Source organism: Pteropus vampyrus, unplaced genomic scaffold (genome assembly GCF_000151845.1).
Source record: "Pteropus vampyrus isolate Shadow unplaced genomic scaffold, Pvam_2.0 Scaffold64, whole genome shotgun sequence".
NCBI classification, from domain to species: Eukaryota; Metazoa; Chordata; class Mammalia; order Chiroptera; family Pteropodidae; genus Pteropus; species Pteropus vampyrus.
The window spans coordinates 3075131-3095106 of record NW_011888845.1 but is presented as its reverse complement, the minus strand read 5'-3'; the positions used below and the strand labels follow the sequence as shown (position 1 = coordinate 3095106).

The window sequence follows — 19976 nt, the reverse complement described above, 5'->3', positions numbered from 1 at the left end:
ACAATGCCTAAATAGTACTTACCATCTCCATTGTGCAATAAAAGCTTTTATCTGTTATAGGACATGCAACAGCACTGATGACCTTGAACATTGGTAAACCAATATTGCAGCAAATGAAAGGATAAATGAAGGGTCTAAAAATCTGTAACCAGAGAGGCGCAGACAAACTGAGGAGGCTACACCTCCAAGTCCCAGATATAAGGCATAGGTTTCAGACTGAACCAGAGTAACAGATTGCACATATTCATCCCCTATATTCCCCCTGCTCTCCACTGCCAAACTAAGAAGCTTCTAATAATGAGTAAGATCAGAATACAGATGAGAGAGAGATAGGAAAGGAGCAAGGGTATACAAAGGCACTAATTCTGAGGCACAGAAAAAAGGAAAGACCTAAAACTCAGAGTTCAACAATAATTAATCTGGTAAACCTCATTCTACTTTAAATGCAAAATATCTCTACAAGAATTTGAAAACTTTTCTGCACTGTGGGTAACCATAGCAACAATAAATCTTAAACTTAGTTCATTTCTTAACTAGATTAACACGGACCCCCACACTAAAGCTCTAGCCAAAGGAAAAGTGTGCTCATTTCCAGGCACACTTCTGTTCTACACAATATGTCTAGATTTAAAGAAAATATTAAGAGGCATACAAGAAGGAACAGAAATCACTGCAATCTCAAGAGCAAAAACAATCATTGGTACAGATGCAGTTATGACACGGAAACTGGAGTCATCTAACAGGAATTTAAAACAAATAGGGTGAAGAATGATATAAGCTAGATGTTCCAATAGGAGTTTCTAGCACTGTCCTCTTGCAGAAACATCAATTTGAATATATCTTCATGTGTGAAGATATGTTCACAAGAGCTAAGGAATCCAGCTGAGCAATTGTAACACCTGGGTGGAGCACGGAAGTAGGAAGAGACACATTGAAGATGGTAGGAAGGACAGTTTCATATTACCTGTTGTCACTACTCCCTCAATTCTGAGCAGAGTAGTGCCAAGAAAGATACCCTCTACATGAGGGAAGGAGACTGAAATGAGTACTGAACTTCACGGTGAACAACAGAGCCAGGCATGCTCCAGTGAACTCCAGTGTCATGCTAGCATCCATGACCCCTGGTTCCAGGTCAGCCCCTGCAGACTCAGTCTCCAGGCCTGTCCCTGCAAAGCCAGGCTTCAAGCCAGCACCCATAGGCTCAGCCTCCATGTTGGCCTTTTTGGTCCTGGGTTATAGACAAGCATCCCCACACTCAGCCTCCTGACTGGCCACTGCAAATGCAGGCACTATGGCTGCCCCAGTGCCAGGCCCACCCACAAGAACCCAGGCTCTAGTCCTGCCTCCAAGAATCCAAACACCATGCTGGGCTCTGAAGACCCAAGTGCCAGGCCTGCCCACCTGCTAACCCAGACACCAAGTCAATCTGTTGAGGACTCTGGTAACAATCCACTAGGGGAGCCTAGTGGATTTCTGGATGGATTAACAAGTGAAGAACTTTCCATGCTGAAGCCATTTGATAGAGACTGGAAGAGTAGCCTACTTCTTCAAATTCACAGACATCAGCACAAGGTCATGAGGATCACCAGTAAGCCCGTAAAGAAACACGACACCATTAAAGAAATAAAGTCCTAAAAATTGACTCTAAAGAAATGTAGATCTATGAACTGTCTGACAAAGAATTCAAAATTGTCCAGCAAGCTCTACATTTCCATGGCAGCCCTCTCAGCTATTGGACTATAAGTGTTATGATGTTCATGAAGTATCTTGCTAGTGTTTTGGAAAGTCTACGGGAAGATGTGTTGAAAGAGGTCATGGCAATGTTAGAGATAGTCAGGACGTGGGATTGTGATAGGGAAGGAGAAAGACTGGAATAGAGTACAGAGAATGTGTAGCCAAAAATAGTCAGTGAAGGGAAAACTTTGGTGTAACTAGAGAAAATGAGAAACCAGCAGAAGTTATGGTTGAATATTCCCATGGAAGAGCTCCCTGTGGTCATCAGAAACATAATGGGCACATGTATATCCCAGAAGTATACACAGAAGTAGAAGATCAGAGAAAATAGGTGAGGGCAAGCAATCTAAATGGGGGATATTTCTAGCCAGGGGAGCTGTCTGATTCTGATTGTGCATTTTGGCCTGCCACAGTGGGGAAATACAATGCAATGTTGCCCTATGGTTGGCAGAGGACATACAATTTCACAGGCATCTTGATATAGGTTAGAGTTAGGAGGAAAACGAAGGCAAATTCAGGAAAATAATATTTCAGTGGATTCCCTGATTACATCAGGCCAGCAATGTCATTTCCAGTGATGAGCCCATCTCCATCTTCTGGAGTGGTGGCCAACAGGGGGGCAGGTGACCCCCTCTCCCCAATGTGGCTATCCATTTGGAGTATTGGTCATAGGCTGAGGATAAGTTAGCCTTGCATAATTTGAAGGCTCCTCTTAGGAGTGAGCTGCCTATCTGGTGCCTGCTACTAGTGGGACAAATTTTTAAGAGCTCCCTGTGGTCATCAGAAACATAATGGGCACATGTATATCCCAGAATAATGGGGATTTTATGGACGCTATTTAGAAATTCCTAAGACCGACTTGTGATAGTGATAGACAAATTATAATAGCATAGCCCATGTAACTAGATGAATTTTATATATAGACAATCACAGGGTCAGTTAGCTAGAAGTATTTTTGATGTAAAGAATTTGCATGGGAGGGAGTATCATTTAGACATTTCCTCTATGGGGACCACTGTGCGTGAAGTGATTCAATCCCTTTGTCACTCAGATTTAGTGGCCCACTGGACTAAAACCTTCCAACAAGGCTCCAACATCTCCTGCTTTTCTACCCTATAGTGCAATTGCATTTTGGAGTGGTGTTGTTCCATATTGCTCATGGGTAATGGTTAGGCCCAAGGGATCTACCACAACCATATCACCCAGACTGCATAAAGCAGTAAGAATAGCTATAGCCGCACAGAGTACTAATGTTGGATAAGCTCAGGTTGGGTTCCTTCTTGCTGAGTTATTTGTATATTGACTACTGGCTGAGTGTGGTTGCTCTTGGTGAGAAACTCGTGGTTTTTCTCATCTAGCATGGGGTAAGGCCATGACTTGTAGTTTTTTGTCATGTCCTCATCTCCGAATATGGCTCATGTCTACAAGTGAGCAGAGAGTTTATTTCCTTTTTTTTGACACCCAAACTGTGCCACTGGTTGGTCTTCGGCAGTGACTTTTACTTCCTATAAATTAGTAGGAAGGTGTAGTTTCATTAGCCAGTCTTTGTAGCCACTACATTTGGAGAGAGTGGCCAGTATAGAGATGGCTCCTTTAAGAGAGCCCTCGTGATTGTCATTTTCCAAAGACATGACATTGTACTGACTTGGTGGGCTTTTGGCCTGAGAGGTATTCAATGTTGAGAGGATCATATTGGATTATTTGCCCTTGATCAGGTGCCCTGTGTGAAGTAGATGGAGAGATGGTCAAAAAATTATAGTGAAAAGGGGAAGACAAGTCAGAGGATGAAATAATAACAATGTTTGAGGATTGACAGAGATGACCAAAAGGGGGATTTTAAGAGCTGCGTAATAGTTGGTATGTGGGGATGAAGGAAGGCCTAGGTGGCAAGAATTAAGCAAGATGAGGGCCTGGGGCAAGAGTTTGGTCCGTTTTGAAAATCGCTTGCCTGAAAGTAATTTAAGGAGTGTGTCTTTAGGTGGTCATTATGACACTCAATGAGGCCAGCCACCTGGGGGCAGTAGCCTAGATGGAAGTTTAAAGAATATTATGTTGGAGAGCCTATGTTTAGTCTCCTGAGAGATGAAGTGGGTACCTTGGTCAGAATCAATGTCTGTCAAGGCATAAGAAATGGGAATGAAGTTAATAAGGAAAGAGATTACCTGTTTTGAAAAGAAATTCCAGGTGGAAATTACCAAAGAGAATCTATGTATGTATCAATTACTGTGACAGCATATCCGGAAGCCAGCATAAGGGGGAAGTGGGCCAATGAATCCAATTTTCTGGCCAGAGTATGGTCAGTATTCCCAGGAGAGTATGCCCTGCCCTCTGGGTAGCCTCCATTGTTTAGTTTGGAAGCAAAGAGTGCAATTGTCTCTCACAACTTTGTCTGATGCAGAGGACAGAGTTTCTTCTCACTTCAGCCCAGGTTAAGGCATGAATTCTCCCAGAGGTTGTGTGGGCCCCGATTATCAAGCTGTTAGGAAGGGTTGGTACTTTGAGGAACCTGTACCAGTACAGTGTGGAGGGCTTTCATGAGGAGCCTATAAAGTTGTAGAAAATGTCTTCTAGTGAGCAGTTAGCATACGCAGAAATTTGAGTAACAGTGATAGGAATTTGTACTCTGCTAGATTCTTCCATATGGGATTGCCTTATGAGAAAATTGTCCCTCAGTTGTTGGCCAGACCAAACCATACAAGCCCATTAGCAACAGTTCAAGAGTCTGTAAAAAATATGGATCTGTGAAGGCTTCTTTAAATGGCCTCCTTAAAGGCTAGGTGAACATCTGCAAGTTCTGCCAATTGGGCAGAGCTGGGAGAGCCCTCCTCCCAGCTAGAAAACTAGACAGGTGCTTCAGGCCAGGTGAAATGTGGAGGCCCTCCAACTACTTGCATCACATATAATGGTTGGGCTGCCATCTGAAAAGAACATTTATTCCCTGTTCATTTCAGACAGTAGGTCTAAGGTTGCTCCCCCAAGTTGTCAGAGGAGAAAGAAAGGAAATAGGCGTTAATACCAATTCCAAGAAGGTGCTGAGATGGGGAAGTCACATCTTCCTGTAATTTGGAAAGGCTTTCACATCAGACTTAGTCCTCTCCTGAAGGTACAATTTTCATTTTACCAAAGAGGCATTTGTGGCTTTGCTAATTAGTGGCTGAGTTTCTGCTGGGTGACAGCTCTAACCCAGGGCATTACAGGAATTTGGGCACAGAGTAATACCATTTGGGGATAATTAAGGCTTTGGTGCTCAAGGGAAGTATATTGGGCTGCTTCTGGGGATTGGCACTTAGTTCAAATCAACACACAAAAAAACCAGGTAGACTCATGTTTGCTCTAGGAAGCATAGTAAGATGTGGCCAAGTACTCAACTCAGAATGCAAAGCCAGGAGAGACTAGAGATGAGTGTTGTTGTACTGTCAGTTGGGCAGCTTCTAAAAAGCACTGTTGGGCCTTGCCCCAATGAAAAGTGGCAAACTTGTGTGTGGTCACATTTATAGGATGAATAATTAGTAAGAGATGAAGGATATATTGTCTTCAGAATATGAAAAGGCATATGTTGTACTTGTCTGAGTGTAGTGGATGGTTTAATAGTGAACGATTGATGGCTGTGGGAATCTCTCCATCCTTAGAGGACCAGATGATGCCCAGACACTTGACAGATGAGGCTGGGCCTTGGATCTTGGTTTGCAAATTTGTCCATACTGATTCCTCAGAGGGATCCTTCAACATAATTTCATCAATTTAATAGACAATGATTTTTTTTTTCCAATTGTAAGATATTTAATTCCTGGCAGCATATGTTATGTGTAATTACAGGGCTGTTTAAATATCTCATTGGGAGCCATGGAAATATATACTCGGCCCTTCAAAATTGAAAGCAAGTTGGGCCTAGGATTCCCCCACGATAGAAAGAGAATAGAATACATTAGCTAAGTTTCCTTAGGGCAGTTGTATGCTTTCAATTTTCCAATATTAGGAATTCAAGCCTTAATAGGGGTTACTTGAGTATTGATGATTCAATAGTCAGTGGTGAAGTTCCACTAACTAGTAGGTGGCTTAAGTACCGGCCAGATGAGGCTATTGAAAAGGAACATTTTGAGTTTAATGACTCCTGTCTCAAGCATATCTTTAATGACAAGTATAGGCCTTCGGGGCCCTGTTTAAGTCGGTATTGGGGGTTATTTACTGTGTTGATCAGAGGAGAAAGAGTCACTGATGTCCATTTGGCAAGTCTCACCAGGAAGGCCAAAAACTCGGTCTTGTTCTTTCTGGCATGGTGTCATGTCAGTGCATCTAGAGAAAGAGAGAACAAGAGGGCTACCACCAGAGAAAGCTGTTTGAGGTGAACAGAATGGATCTGTACCCCTTTTGATTGTTTTATTGGCAAAGCCTTATAGGTTAAAGAACTTGCCTTTGGGAATTTAGAAGGATTGACTGGAATGACTTGAGCCCTGGTGTCTAATAGGATCATATTTTTTTTGGTTTAAATTGACCAATCCAGCCTTAACCTGGAGACCTCAAAGCACTCCACCAATGGACCCTAGTAAAAGCATGTGACCCAGGTCCTGCCTCTCTCTCTGCCTGAGCTCTGCATTGACCTCCCAGGGTAGCCCCTTAAGTGTGTGTATGGCCCCTTGAGGCTGTGTACTTTTTCCAAGACCTATGAGAAATATACTTCTCTATTTTAATTTCTCCTGTGGTCTTTTGTTGAACCATTGTCCATCATCCAGTATCTTGTATTTTGCTTAACAAATGTTAACTTAGAAAAGTCATAACAATGGTATATAGCTTAATAATACCAGCCACATTTTTTTGTTCTTTGTTTTGTATTATATACCTGGAAAAGTGCCTTTTATTACTTGCTTCTTATAATCTCTACAACGTACTCAATGTATAAATAAAAAGACTGAAGACCAGAGAAGTTATATAACTTGATTGAGGAAACACAAATTTAGAAAGCTAAATTAAAGTCTAGCCATAGTCCATGTAGTTGAAAAAAAAAAAATCATGAAATTTATATTCAGACAGAACTTTGAATTTCACTTCTGCCACTTACTACCTTTTGACCTTAGCAGTATTAAATATCCTCTGTTGAAGAATGGCTTTTGTGGTACAGTTTTAATAATTTACAACCTATTTCAATTTTCCTTACCCCTCCAAAGTCGTTTAACCAAAGTAAGAAGTTTTAAAATCAGGCACTTAAAAAGGGAAAGATGCCTATTAATCAGGGTAATAGACTAAAAAAAAAATAGAAATGACAGGATTCTTCAGACCCTTTTTCTATTCTACTACCCCTAATTCCAGGTTAGAAGACTCTTATGGAATAAGAGTATCAATCTAAATCCTTTTGGGATGGAGAGTTCTTAATGTTTCTTCATGATTGCTCCTAGATCTGATTTATCTGCTTTCATTTGCATTCTTTGTTTCATGACAAATATTACTATAAAAATCACTTAAAATTATACAAAGTTACCTATGCCCAACTGACAATGTCTTTCACCATTTCTTAAATGTCTTTCTCAACTCTTAAGATCAGATGATCACAAATACAACTTTAAGAAATGTTCTACCTCATCCTTCATGAGTCTCTATTTCCTCATATATAAGAAAGAAGATCATCATATCTTTTTTTCTGGAATTCGTGTGAGAAAGAAATATCATGGGAGAAGAGATATATTTATAGTCTTCTGGACTCCTGCATATTTTGAATCATTATCTCCAGGGTAATCCTGGGAATCCCATGTCTTAGGCTTCTGGGGTTTTTCTAGTTATATCCACATTTGGAAACCATTACTGTATGTTTTGTAACATGATGTTTCACTTTCTTAAATGAAAGTAACATGAAGTTTCACTTTCTTAAAAAAGATAGATGAGAGAGAGAGAGAAAGAGAGAGAGAGAGAGAGACAGAGAGAGACAGAGAGAGAAATTGAGAGAGAAACGTGGATCCTCTTTATAACTGCAGAGAAATTCTACAATATATTTTTGATAAATGCCCATGTAAACATGAGATAATTGACTATAAACTATCTTAAAAGTTGAGTATGAACTACAATTTTATTTTTTAATTAAAGGATAATATTATGACTTATAAAAGCAGCCTCCGAGAGAAGTATCTGAGTGTGTGGTACCTATTTAGGAAGCAATCATAGAAAGCATAATAATGTAGACATTGCATTTTGGGCAACAGTTTCCTAATATTTAATATTCCTAGATATAATCCTCAAATTTGACTTTTAAAAGGCTATTCCAATGGTTTATTATGCTTGTAGGTTTGGAGTGTTATATAATCAGACAAGTGGATCTTTTGGTCCAGTGTGCATTCTTTTACTTCCTTCATGACAATGTCAATCCCTTGATCTGAGGTATTATCTACAGGATCCCACTTTAGTTAATTAGACATTCTGTGATCTTTGTAAAAGTGGTGCTGATGGAACAAATGTCAGGGAAAGAGAAATCCATAACTGTAACATATACTAATTTCTGTCAGGACAAATTAACATCTCAAGTTGGAAGTAGTCTTAAATGATCACTTTCCACCGAGTGCCCAGTATATCTCCTCAGGGGATAGTATGATAATGAGGGCTCAGCATTGGTCTCTGCTGCAAGTGAGTCAGACACTGATCATTGGTAGTAGCTAGATCATCTCTGAGAAGAGAGAGCCAATGTTGAACCCATGCATAGTTTCCATTCCTGCCATCATGACTATTTCATTCATGGACCAATTGGGCAAGCACGAAGTGACTGAGGACTGATTTTTACTGGAAAAGTCATTTCACACACCTTATGATCAAGCATCTCCTATGTGATGGTTGCTGTCTACAGGGCTTCAGAGTAGACACAACAATCTACGTATTTGTTCGCCTTTTTATAAGTCCATCTGCATAGCACTTCCTCTAACCTTCTTGTCTCTGATCTTTCAATTTTCTCTAAGGTCTTAATGATTGGACCAAGCTAGTCACCACTTCTCCTTCAAAAAGTAGATAATATTCAAATATTAGCCCACTGAAAATATGTCTGCTCCCACCACTGTTTTTCAGAGTAACTATTGATTGGAGCTATATAGTGGTAGTGATTCTCTTTCATCCTACATCAACATATTAATACGGCCCACCTATGATATTTTTTTTTCTTCTCTGTCAGCTGGTCACATACAATGGCCAGTGAAGTCATAGGTTATTTCGAAGGTGATACATCAGTGAAACAGGTAGGTAATATGTAGCCGAGACCACATGCTTATCTAATGTATTTGTGGTCTCTGGACCTGCTTAAATACAATCTTGATTATAATATTTTTAGCCTACAATGGATTACTTTTGCACCTGCCAGAGTGAAGGATCTGGCAATGCTCAGCTCCTGATGGACATTTCCAATCATGTATCACTTGATGTCTATGATGAGAGTCCCACTTAATAGCATATAAAAATTGGCTTTTTGTACAGGGAATTGTTCTCTATTATAAGGATTGTGGGACCTATGCTATAATTTTTCTAGTTGGAGCTTACTAGAAAATTTGTCCAGGGTCTTTATCTATTACAAGTATCCCAAGAGCCATTAAGCGTTCCAGATCATGTGGCTTCAGCAGTAGAACAGGTGGTACTATATAGCCTGAACCAGCTGCAGTCTTCTTTCTTTTCCTGAGTCCTACTTAAAAGTGACACTTTTTAATTCACCTAATAAACCAACTAAAACAGTATTCCCAAGGGTGCTACGTGTCTCCAAAATGCCTAAAGTCCTGCTAAGGGCATACCTACTCCCTTGGTGGAACATTGTTCTTTGTTTCAGAGAATATATTCCCAAATATCTCAGACTGTCAAACCATTGGGCAAAGCAGTAAATCTTTACTGCTGAAAATCTTAGTTGAATGCTAATAGCTTTTGCTCTTTTTTTACTGATGGAAAATGAAAAATTGCATTCTCCTTATCCATAGTCACATGCCAAGTTCCAGAGACTGTGCTGGTCTAGTAAAAACAGTGCATCTGAAATAGATGATGCAGTTGGGATTACTTGTTGATTAATTTTATAGTGATCTACCATCATCCTCTATAGTCATTACGCTTTCCGGAAGGTTCATTTCTGTGAAGGAAATTGGTTGTTGACAGGAACCTCTTTGATGCTCCCTTTAAGTTTTTGAGATTGGTAAATGACATGGCTTCTGATCTATCATTATGAACTGAGGAAAAAGACCAATATTAGGAGATTTCAGGGGGACATTATGATTTTTACTCCACAGACAGTGAACAACTGTGAGGATTTTCTATTGTTCACGTGAACATTCTTTTTACCAGTCCTTGATATATATTTTTAGTTGTTAACTATATAAACCATACAATTTTCTTATTGGAACACCATGTACTTTGCCCTTAATAGTCCCCCCACTCTACCAATCACTCCCTATATCCAGCCATCGCACAGCTTTAGAAAGAAAGTTTTAACAGTGATTAGAGAGCCTGTGTACACCCCTTCCTTCATTGTATTCTTTCACTCCCACAGGAAACATTATACTGAATTTTGTAGCAGTTTTATCCTTGACAAACTTTACTGTACTCAGTTTTCAGAAAATGTTACTAAACTTTGCCTTTTTTACATAAATACAATGTACATATTTTTCTGTGATTTGATCTTTACTTGTTTGAGATTCATTATCTTATATTGATGTTGTTTAAGATTCATTATAATAAAATATGGCACAACTGACTTCTATTTTCTATATGCTTTCTGTTTTGTTCCATCTCCATTTTTCTTAGCTAGAGTTTTACAGTATTTCTTGAAATCTAATAGAAAATACCCTCTTACCTTCTTCTTCAATAGTGTAGTTTATTCTTGGCTATTTGCTATTTGTATAAAAGGTACAATAACCGTTCTTGAAATTTCCAACAAAATCATTTAATATCACATGAAATCTATAGACAAACTTAGAGGAAATTATATAAACAATATTTAGTTATCCAATATGTGACTATATTGTGTTTATGTGTATATATATCTATGTTTGTATATGTATGTTTGTATACATACATATATAGCCTTTAAATTTATTAATTAATAGGAAAATCATCAATTGTTTATTTTATTTTATTCAATCATAATTTTATAATATAAAATTAATTGATAAAACAATTATATTATTAATAATATTAATATCACAATATTAATTATGTGAAGTGATCAATAAACATATATGATATTAATATAAACTTTTATATGATTTATATAACATTAAAAAATGTGATATACTTGTATGTTGTTTTATTTTACAAGCATAAGTTATAATTTAAAAAATTTACTCATGTCTGAATAATTTTTTTTCTGATGAATAAAAACAATAGACTTTCACAGAATTTTTACCAAGTTTCTTTAGCTCTAATTTATTGGTGGATTTTTGTGCATTGCTAAACATACAATGTTATACTATATAATTAATTAATTGATTAATGAGAAAAATTGATCATATTGAGCACCCTAGGCTTATTTCTGATATTAAAAAAATATTTTCAACATTTGACCACTGTGTGTGCCGTATCTTTTAGGGATTTTTTTTTTTTTTTGTCTATATGTATTTTATTAAGATAAGTTTCATTCTATTTCCTAACTTGTAAAACTTTCTTCCTTTTTAGAAAATCTTGATTTGATGCTAAATTTTAATTGTTTTCTTGCGACTAAAAAAATAAGATTTTCTCTTTTAATTTATTATGTGTTAAATTAGAAAACCTGATTTTCTTATGTTAATTCAACTTTGCATTTGTGAGATAAACCAAGTCTTTCATTAAAAATATAACAACTTAAATATTTTTTTTTTCACTGATGTATTTGTAAACCAAAAATGGTACTGCTGATTGGAATATACGGGAGTAATTTGGAGAAATTTTATTAATAAAAATTTTACTCTTGGAATCAGCGGTGTTTACTTATTGTTCTATATTTTTCTCTGATAACCAGAAATATTTTGGAATAAATATAAAGGAATATTTTTTTTCCTCTTTAGATTGTTCTAATAGTTTCCTTCATGTGACCATCCTTCAGCTTCTTTTTGTTTATTCATTAAATAAAACTCACTATTGTAATAAAAGCAGGGGAGATAGAATAAGGGACATTTTAATTTCGCCAATTGTTTGCCCCACCTCCGGGAAGTAAAAACAATTCTTCCCACTGCGTTTTAGCTACTATAAAGTATTTTACTTATTTTTCCGACTTTATTGAAGTATAATTGACTATTAAGAAGTGTATATATTTAATGTGTAAACTGCATGATTTAATATACTTGGACATTGTGAAATCACCACAACCAAGTAAATAAACACGTGTCATCTCACAGTTACCATTTTCTTTTTTCCTTCCTTTTGGTGATAGAACATAAAAAACACTTAAGATTTACCCTCTAGCAAATTTTAAGTATGCAATACAGTATTGTTAACTGTATTCACATTATGTACAGTCGATCTCCAGAACTTAGTCATCTGTCATAATTGAAAATTTGTACTCTTTTACCAAAATCTTCCCATCTTCCCCTGATGCCAGCCCCTGGTAACCATCATTGTACTTTCCGCTACTATGAGTTTAACTATTTTAGATTCCACATATAAGTGAGATCATGCAGTATTTGTTTTGTAATTTCTTGTCTTTTTATGTATCATTAGGTGCTTCAAAGCTTTTAAAGATAGTATTAAGATTTACTATATTTGTATAAATCTATATTATAATTAATGTCTCTATCCTCTCTCTCTCTGTCTACACACATACACACACATACACACACACACACACACACACACACATATACACACACACTTTGTACCTTGTCAAAATAAATGTATGGCTTTCTATATATAAGCATACATTTACATAAAAGCTTATTATATTCATATCTGTTTATATAATTAACCATATGCATGAATGCACATACACCACTTTAAAAAGATGTTCTCTTATTAAGAGAAGAGAAGATTCAGCACAGTATCAATTAGGTACCATATTCTCTTCTAAATTTGAGGTTAATCATTTGTGGCAAAACGTATGTTGCTCAACAAATGTTTATAGAATGAAGCAATTAACATTTACCTCCCTTAAAGTCTTTGCCAATTGGTAAAATATAATTGTTACAAACTTAAAGTAAAAATAAGTTGTAAATATATTTATTATAAAATTATATATAGTTCAATTTGTGATTTGTTTTATGTTTTTAATTTTTATGTTATAATGACAGTGCTTTACAGGTATAACTCTCATGTAATACACTTTTAAAAATCATTGGTGCAATGTTACACTAATTTTAACATAACATTTGTATTGTAAATTACAATACAAATATGAAATTTCGTATATGTAGTTCATAGATTATTGGATAGATTATATGGAAAAATCTAGTCTAAGAAAATACTAAAATTAATACATAAATTTAACAAAACAGGAAAATAGTTAAAGCAAATAAAGATTAACTGTATTTATATATCCTAGCTGTAAAAATTAAAAAAAAAATACAACTACCAAAACAATTTCATTCAAAATAGCATCAAACTATCAAATTTTCATTACTTTTCTTCTTCCCAATGAAGTAAATGCTAAACTCATGTTGAGCAGAATGAGTGGGTGTCCATTGCAGTGGTGGTGGTAAAGAGCCATAATAAACTTGTGAGTGTTCTCAGAGCCTAAGCTGAATCAGGAATCTTCCACAGGGAGGGGAAGATTATGGTCTATTGTAGAACATTCCAGCCTGATTAGTGTAAGGAGGATTTCTCACTGTGGAGACAGAGCCCAAGTAGGGTAGAAAGAGCATCCTTGCAGTATGGAAGAGATTGTAGAGAAATAGGGCCATACGTGTACAGTCCAAAGTCATTGGGAACCTAATGCAAAAACATTAAAAAAAAAAGAAAAAAAAGAATGCCTTTGCAATTTTGTGGAATGAAAAATTTCTGTAAACACCAAATTATTAATCATAAATAAAACAAAATTATAAATTGGACTTTATTAAAATTAAATATCTACATTTTTTCTTTTAAAGTTAATTCTTTTGTGTCCTATTGGAAATATCTGTCTTCCTCAGGTTGCAAATATTTTTCTGTCTTTTTCTTCTAAATGCACTATTGTTTTAGCTTTCACTTTCTTTTTTTATTAGTAGTATTTCTTTTTTTAGGCAAGGCGACCCTTGATTGACCTCACAGATCACAAGGAACTTGTCAGCTTACAATCCTCCATTTTTATTTATTTATCTATTTGTTTGTTTGTTTGTTTGTTTAAATTTTTTATGCCTACAGCACCTGGTCTTCTTAGGTGGTCTCCCATCCAAGTACTAACCAGGCCCCTGCTTAGCTTCCGAGATCATACGAGATTGGGCTTGTTCAGGGTAGCATGGCCGTAGACAGCTTTCACGTTTTTACAACTAATTTTTGAGTATGTTATGAGGTAGAGTCAATATTTGTTCTTTTTTTTTCCAAGTAAGAATATCCAGTTGCCCGGCACAATTTAGTTAGAACTTCTTTATTCAATGAATTGCAGTAGTGACCAATACATGTGTGTCTGTTTCTATACTCTTTTTTTTCTATTCAGTCAACTATTTCAGTGGTTCTATTGCAATCATTGTAATTTTTATAGTAAATCTTAGAATGTGACAGTATAAATCTTCTTTTTTTTTCAATATTACCACAAGTACTCTAGATTCTTTGCATTTCCATATTCATTTTAGGACTATTGTGGCAGTTAATATAAATAGTTTTTGAGATTTTGATTGAAATGACATTAAACACATTAATTTGATAAGTATTTAAATCTAAAAAAAAAATTGTCTCTTCTAATTTACTTACACGAGATATCTATTAATTTATTTAGGCTTTCTTTATTTTTCCCACTGTATTCATAATTCTTCTGTCTCATGGTTCCTCTTATCTAATCTCCTGCCTCATCCTTTCTATTGCTTCATAGATTTGATTTACTTTCTTTTGATTTCTTTATGTTTGCCAACCATACTAGTTTCTTACTGACACTGTTACAAGCCACAATCATAGTGACTTAAAACACCACAAATTTATTATTTTACAGTTCTAGAAGTCATGAGTCTAAAATTAATGTTGCTTCTTTCTTCCCATTACCTTCGTTTCTGTTATTATATCCCCCAACCCTGACTCTGAACCTCTTTCCTTCCTCTTATATAGTCCCTTATGATTATATTGAGTATCCAGGGATAATTCAGGATAATCTCTCCATCTCAAGGCCTAATTTAATCACATCTACAAAGTCTCTTTTTTTCATGTGAAGTAACAGATCCACAGGTTTTGGGAATCATAATGTAAATTTCTTTGGTGGGCTATTATTCTGTCTACCAAGCTTACTGTTTTCTGGCTCTAGCAGGAAATGAGGCTGAATTAATAAAAAATAAAAATGATCCGTTTAATACAGAGATCTTATAAATTCTATTAGGGAGTTGGACTATCCTCCCCTAAAAATAATAAGTTACAATTTGAAAGTTTTTATAAAGGAATGATATGTTGATATATGAATTTTAGAAAGGTCACTTTGTTCCAGTGTGGCATGTAGACTGGTCGTGAGAAAAAGATTATAGACAAATGAAAAGTTAAGAACCGTTTGTAGTGATAAAACGAGAGACATTGTTTTATTTTATAATAGTCACAAGGCTGATAAGAAGAAGTGAATAGAATAAAAAGATATTCAGGCTGAGGAAAAGGTTTTGTAAGTCTACTACCTCAGTCTATTAGACATTAATTTAATTTGAGCAAACCCCTTATTCTTACTGCTTGATTTTCTGGTATTATGAATCAGAGGAGTAAAAAGTTAAAAAACACCCTACAGTTCTCAATGTGTATGAATTTTTCAGTGTTGCTCATAACTTCTCACACCTATTCTATAATAGCATAGAATCAATTATTCTTAAATCCTGGCAACTACTTCTCCCTCGACAAATTCTAATAAATGGGTATATAGTTTTCGTTAAGCAAGATGAATAAGCTTTAGAGAGCTACTTTGTAGTCAACAATAATATAGTGTACACTTAAAAATCTGTTAGTACCATAGATCACATGTTAAGTGTTCTTACCATAGTAAAATACAATTTAATTTAAAAATGGAAAAATAGTTTTCCGTGAGTGGCAAACACTAAATGAAAGAATAGGCAATGAAATTACAAAATAATAAATAGACATTAGAAAAGAAAATAAGGCTTTGCTGTATATATTTACTTCTTTAGGACAGTAGATTTAATTGGTTTTTAGTAACTAAGCATTTATAATTTATTTTTTTAATTAGCCTTGTAGTTACTGGAAAATAAACCACTGATTTTAGCGATAAGTTCACTTTCAGTTCTCATTTACACCATTTCTTGGTCTCCCTCTCCCTCCCCTCCCCCTCCCTTTCCCCTTCCCTCTCTCCTTTCCCTCTGTGTGTGTGTGTGTGTGTGTGTGTGTGTGTGTGTGTGTGTGTGTGCACACGCACTACATAGATATTGTAGTGCACATTTGAGAAAAGCTGTACCAGAGGCTAGATATTATTTTAAAATAGAAATGCCTACTCTTCTTTGTGGCAGGTAGAACATTATACAATCTTTTCAAGATATGTTTTTATTTATATCAGAGAATCATTAGGAAAGCATTTCTTTATAGCACTTTATTGTGTCATAATTCTTACTAGAAATCCAGAGGATTTTCTCCCAGGGTCTACAAGAAAGAGATCTGTCAATTTTTTCTTGACTAAAGTTGAATTTTTGTGCTCCCTGGGAACATTATTTTTTCTATTTATCAATTTTATTCCCTTACATTTCTTTCATTATAAAAATATTAGTAAAAAATGGGAAAGGAAACATTCTCTATGAGCTCATTTCAGTGTATATCTCTCAAATGTCTATTTCTTTTAAAAGACTATACTATAAATTATATAAGGACATTGATTTTACTTTCTTTTAGAATAAATTTACTTTTATTTAATTAAAAATTAAGAAAATAGCATTATTGCAAAACACTGATAAAAAATGTCAAATATCTGGTTTATATCCTCATAGAGAATAATGCAATCTGATTTATGATATTCTTAGCAAATTGCTACACTGTTTTGTTAATGTTATAGTCACCCCAGTAATAAACCTGATAAAAGTGAACAATATCATCAAAATAGATCATTTTGTTAACAAGGAACTTACCTAATAGGAGATAGTGAAAGAGGTTTATGAGTACTTTTAGTTTCTATATATGAGCCAGGAAGATATTTCTGTATTATTTCCACACAAACACATTAAATGACAGTTTTTCTTCTCAAAATATCACTATTTTAAGATGTGTTAATTATATTAATACTAATTAAACTATATCTTGGTCAACATATTTATTTTATATTATTTTATCCTATAGTTAATTGAAATAGTCTACATAAGATCTTCATAATATCATACTTTGTATGTAAAGACCCCAATAAATAGTTCTTATCTTATACATATAACCAGAGGTTCTACCTAAATCCCACAGATTATCCATCATTTTTATTCATAAAACAAGAAAATAACTTCTGTGATATGAGCCATGCCTGTGGTTATAAAGAAAAAAAAAATTTAATGAGTATAGCAGTAATTTAGTTTTGGTCAATTATCATTTGGCAAATCATTTAATCTTTTTTGAGGCCAGTTTGCTTATCTGTAAGACAAGAAGGATATATATATTAAATATCTCTAAGTTATTGTTTAATTTTATCATGTACTTATGTTCTTTGCAAAAGCCTTTACCTTAATTTACTGTAATGCCCACTGAAGACAATACACATATACATTTCATATATGTCACTAAGATATTGGGATTTTCATATACCTCAGAAGTTAATTATCTAAAATGATAATAAATATAATAAGAGAAATACTTTTCTTTTACTGAGTACCCATTAACATTTAATTATTGGAAGGGATATGCATAATAAATAATTTAAGTCTCAACACATAAAAGTGTTCCTTTTCCATTGTTTGAGGAAATGAGCTCTAAGAAGATTGTACTATTTTCTTTGTAAAGTGACTAATAAATAAAGTTTTATATATTCAAATCCTTAACTGCCATGCTATATATTTTTTCCAAAATTGAGGAAGAAAACAAATGTGTTTGTTCATTGATACAACAAAAATGGATGATCAATAAAGTTTTTTATAAAAAACATTTCTGATCTTAAATCTTCTCAAGAATTGGAGACTTTCCTGTAGTGGTATAGTATTCTAAAATTACTTTCCCTGTATTTTGAGCTATCAGCAGTAATAATGACTTGTTAACAATTTGTTATGTAAAATCTAAATGGATTCATGAGAATTTTTTTATTAAAAATTATTGAGGTGGCATTAATAATATACATACAATGGAATATTATTTGGCCATAAGAAAAGCTAAAATCCTGCCATTTGGGACAACATAGATGGACTTTGAGATTATCATTCTAAGAGAATTAAGTCAGATGAAAAAAGTTGAAATTGTATGATTTCACTCATATGTGGGATATAAAACTGAAAGCAATAAACAAACATGACAAATAGAGACTCATGGACAAGAACAGTGGATTAGTGATCTACGGGAATTTTAAAATGAGATGCTTTTAAAAATACTGCTTATTGCTGATTGTTCTATGATTCAATCTAATTAGATTTAACACATGTAGAAGTTTTTAGTCAGAAAAATAATTAATGAAATAATTATGAAGCATCATTACTAATGTCAGAGGTAAATAAAAAATTTGTTTAAAATTGAGATCTCACTTCTCCTGAGATAACTTTTTTAATAGAAGAAAAAGAATAAAATAACTTTAGAACTCATTTAATTTGTTATTTATTTTCTAGAATTTTTTTATAAGTCCCCTAGACTTTACTCAAACAATAATTGTATGTATTTTGTTAATCTAGTTAGAAATGAATTAACTTATAGTTTACCTATAATTACTTTATGACTGATGAGAATTTTTATTTGATTTGATATTTGCTTATTTATCTTCAGTGATTGAGAAGTATGAAAGATAATACAATTTTGCCTAAAATGTTTGTATATATTGCTGACTCTTTGTCAAGTATTATAAATTTGAGTAATTTTTAAACTAAAGTTAAAAACACAACATTTATGATTGACATAATTTTAATTTATTTAATCACTGTTAAAAATTAAATTTTATTTTTAAGAAGTTAGTCATAAATTGCTAATTAGCATTCTAATGAGGATTTTGTGTCAATTTTCATAAATTTACACTGTTCCATGAAAACTCTAAAACATGGTATAAGGAATTCTGAAAGTAATAACATTGATCATAATTAAAGAGATTATATGCTCTAGTGTTATTAAAAATAAAATTACTCCAAAATAATAAATGCACAAACTACTCAAACAGAACATTTGCGATTTCTGAAAAGTCTTAGTCATAATTAATAAATGTAAAATTTTCTTTCTTTTGTATGGTTTCATTAGCAAATTGTACTTAAATTTAAAGTTTAGCAATCCTATATTGAATATCCATAAAGAGTAGATACATAATAATATTAGATACTTTTGGAAATATTGAGGAATCCATTCTCCAACTCCAATAATGTATAATAAACATCTTTCCTTTAAATAATGCTTCTCGTAAATATTTTATTACATTAAATATTTCATTTTTGCATACAACAGAATTTAACTAATTACCTAGTATACTTTTTACATTATATGTAAATAAAACCGTGTTGAAAATCTTTGCTTAAGAGCTTATCTTCAGTACTTTTCTTAGATAACTCGTAAGAAGAGATTGTTTTTGTCAAATGAATGAATGTATAAGGCTTTTACAACACATTATTGAATTGTCTTCAACAGTATGTGAATGTAGTCTCTCTTGAGGTACAAGTTCTATTTTAGGATGATTGTAGTTACATTTTTTCAATGTTTTAGTATTCATATCTGCTATATATACAATACGAATTGTGGCATTTAGTACAGAAATTGTTTTCTTTATCTATGAATTTTTGAAGTAGAAGTCTTCCCTATATTATATTAAGATTCCAATCCCTGCTTCTTTCATTTATTTTTTTTTAAATCAGCTGTATTCCTTTTTCGATCCTGTTATTTTTAACTTTTCTCTCAATACTTTTGAAACCCTGTTACTTATTATCAGAATATTTGGTTTTACTTTGTGAGCCAGTCTGAAAATCTTTTGAGAGATGATATAGCCTATTTATTATATTCATATTTCTAGTATGAATAGTCTTAAATCTTTTTATTAATATTATCTAAAGCATTTTCTTGATTTGTCTAATTTCTTT

The 19976-nt window shown here is 34.0% G+C and overlaps 1 pseudogene; it reads right to left on the bottom strand.

The window, feature by feature from the left end:
• Nucleotides 1-13974: 13974 nt before the first annotated feature.
• LOC111740519 lies at nt 13975-14089 on the bottom strand (annotated as a pseudogene).
• Nucleotides 14090-19976: the final 5887 nt, after the last annotated feature.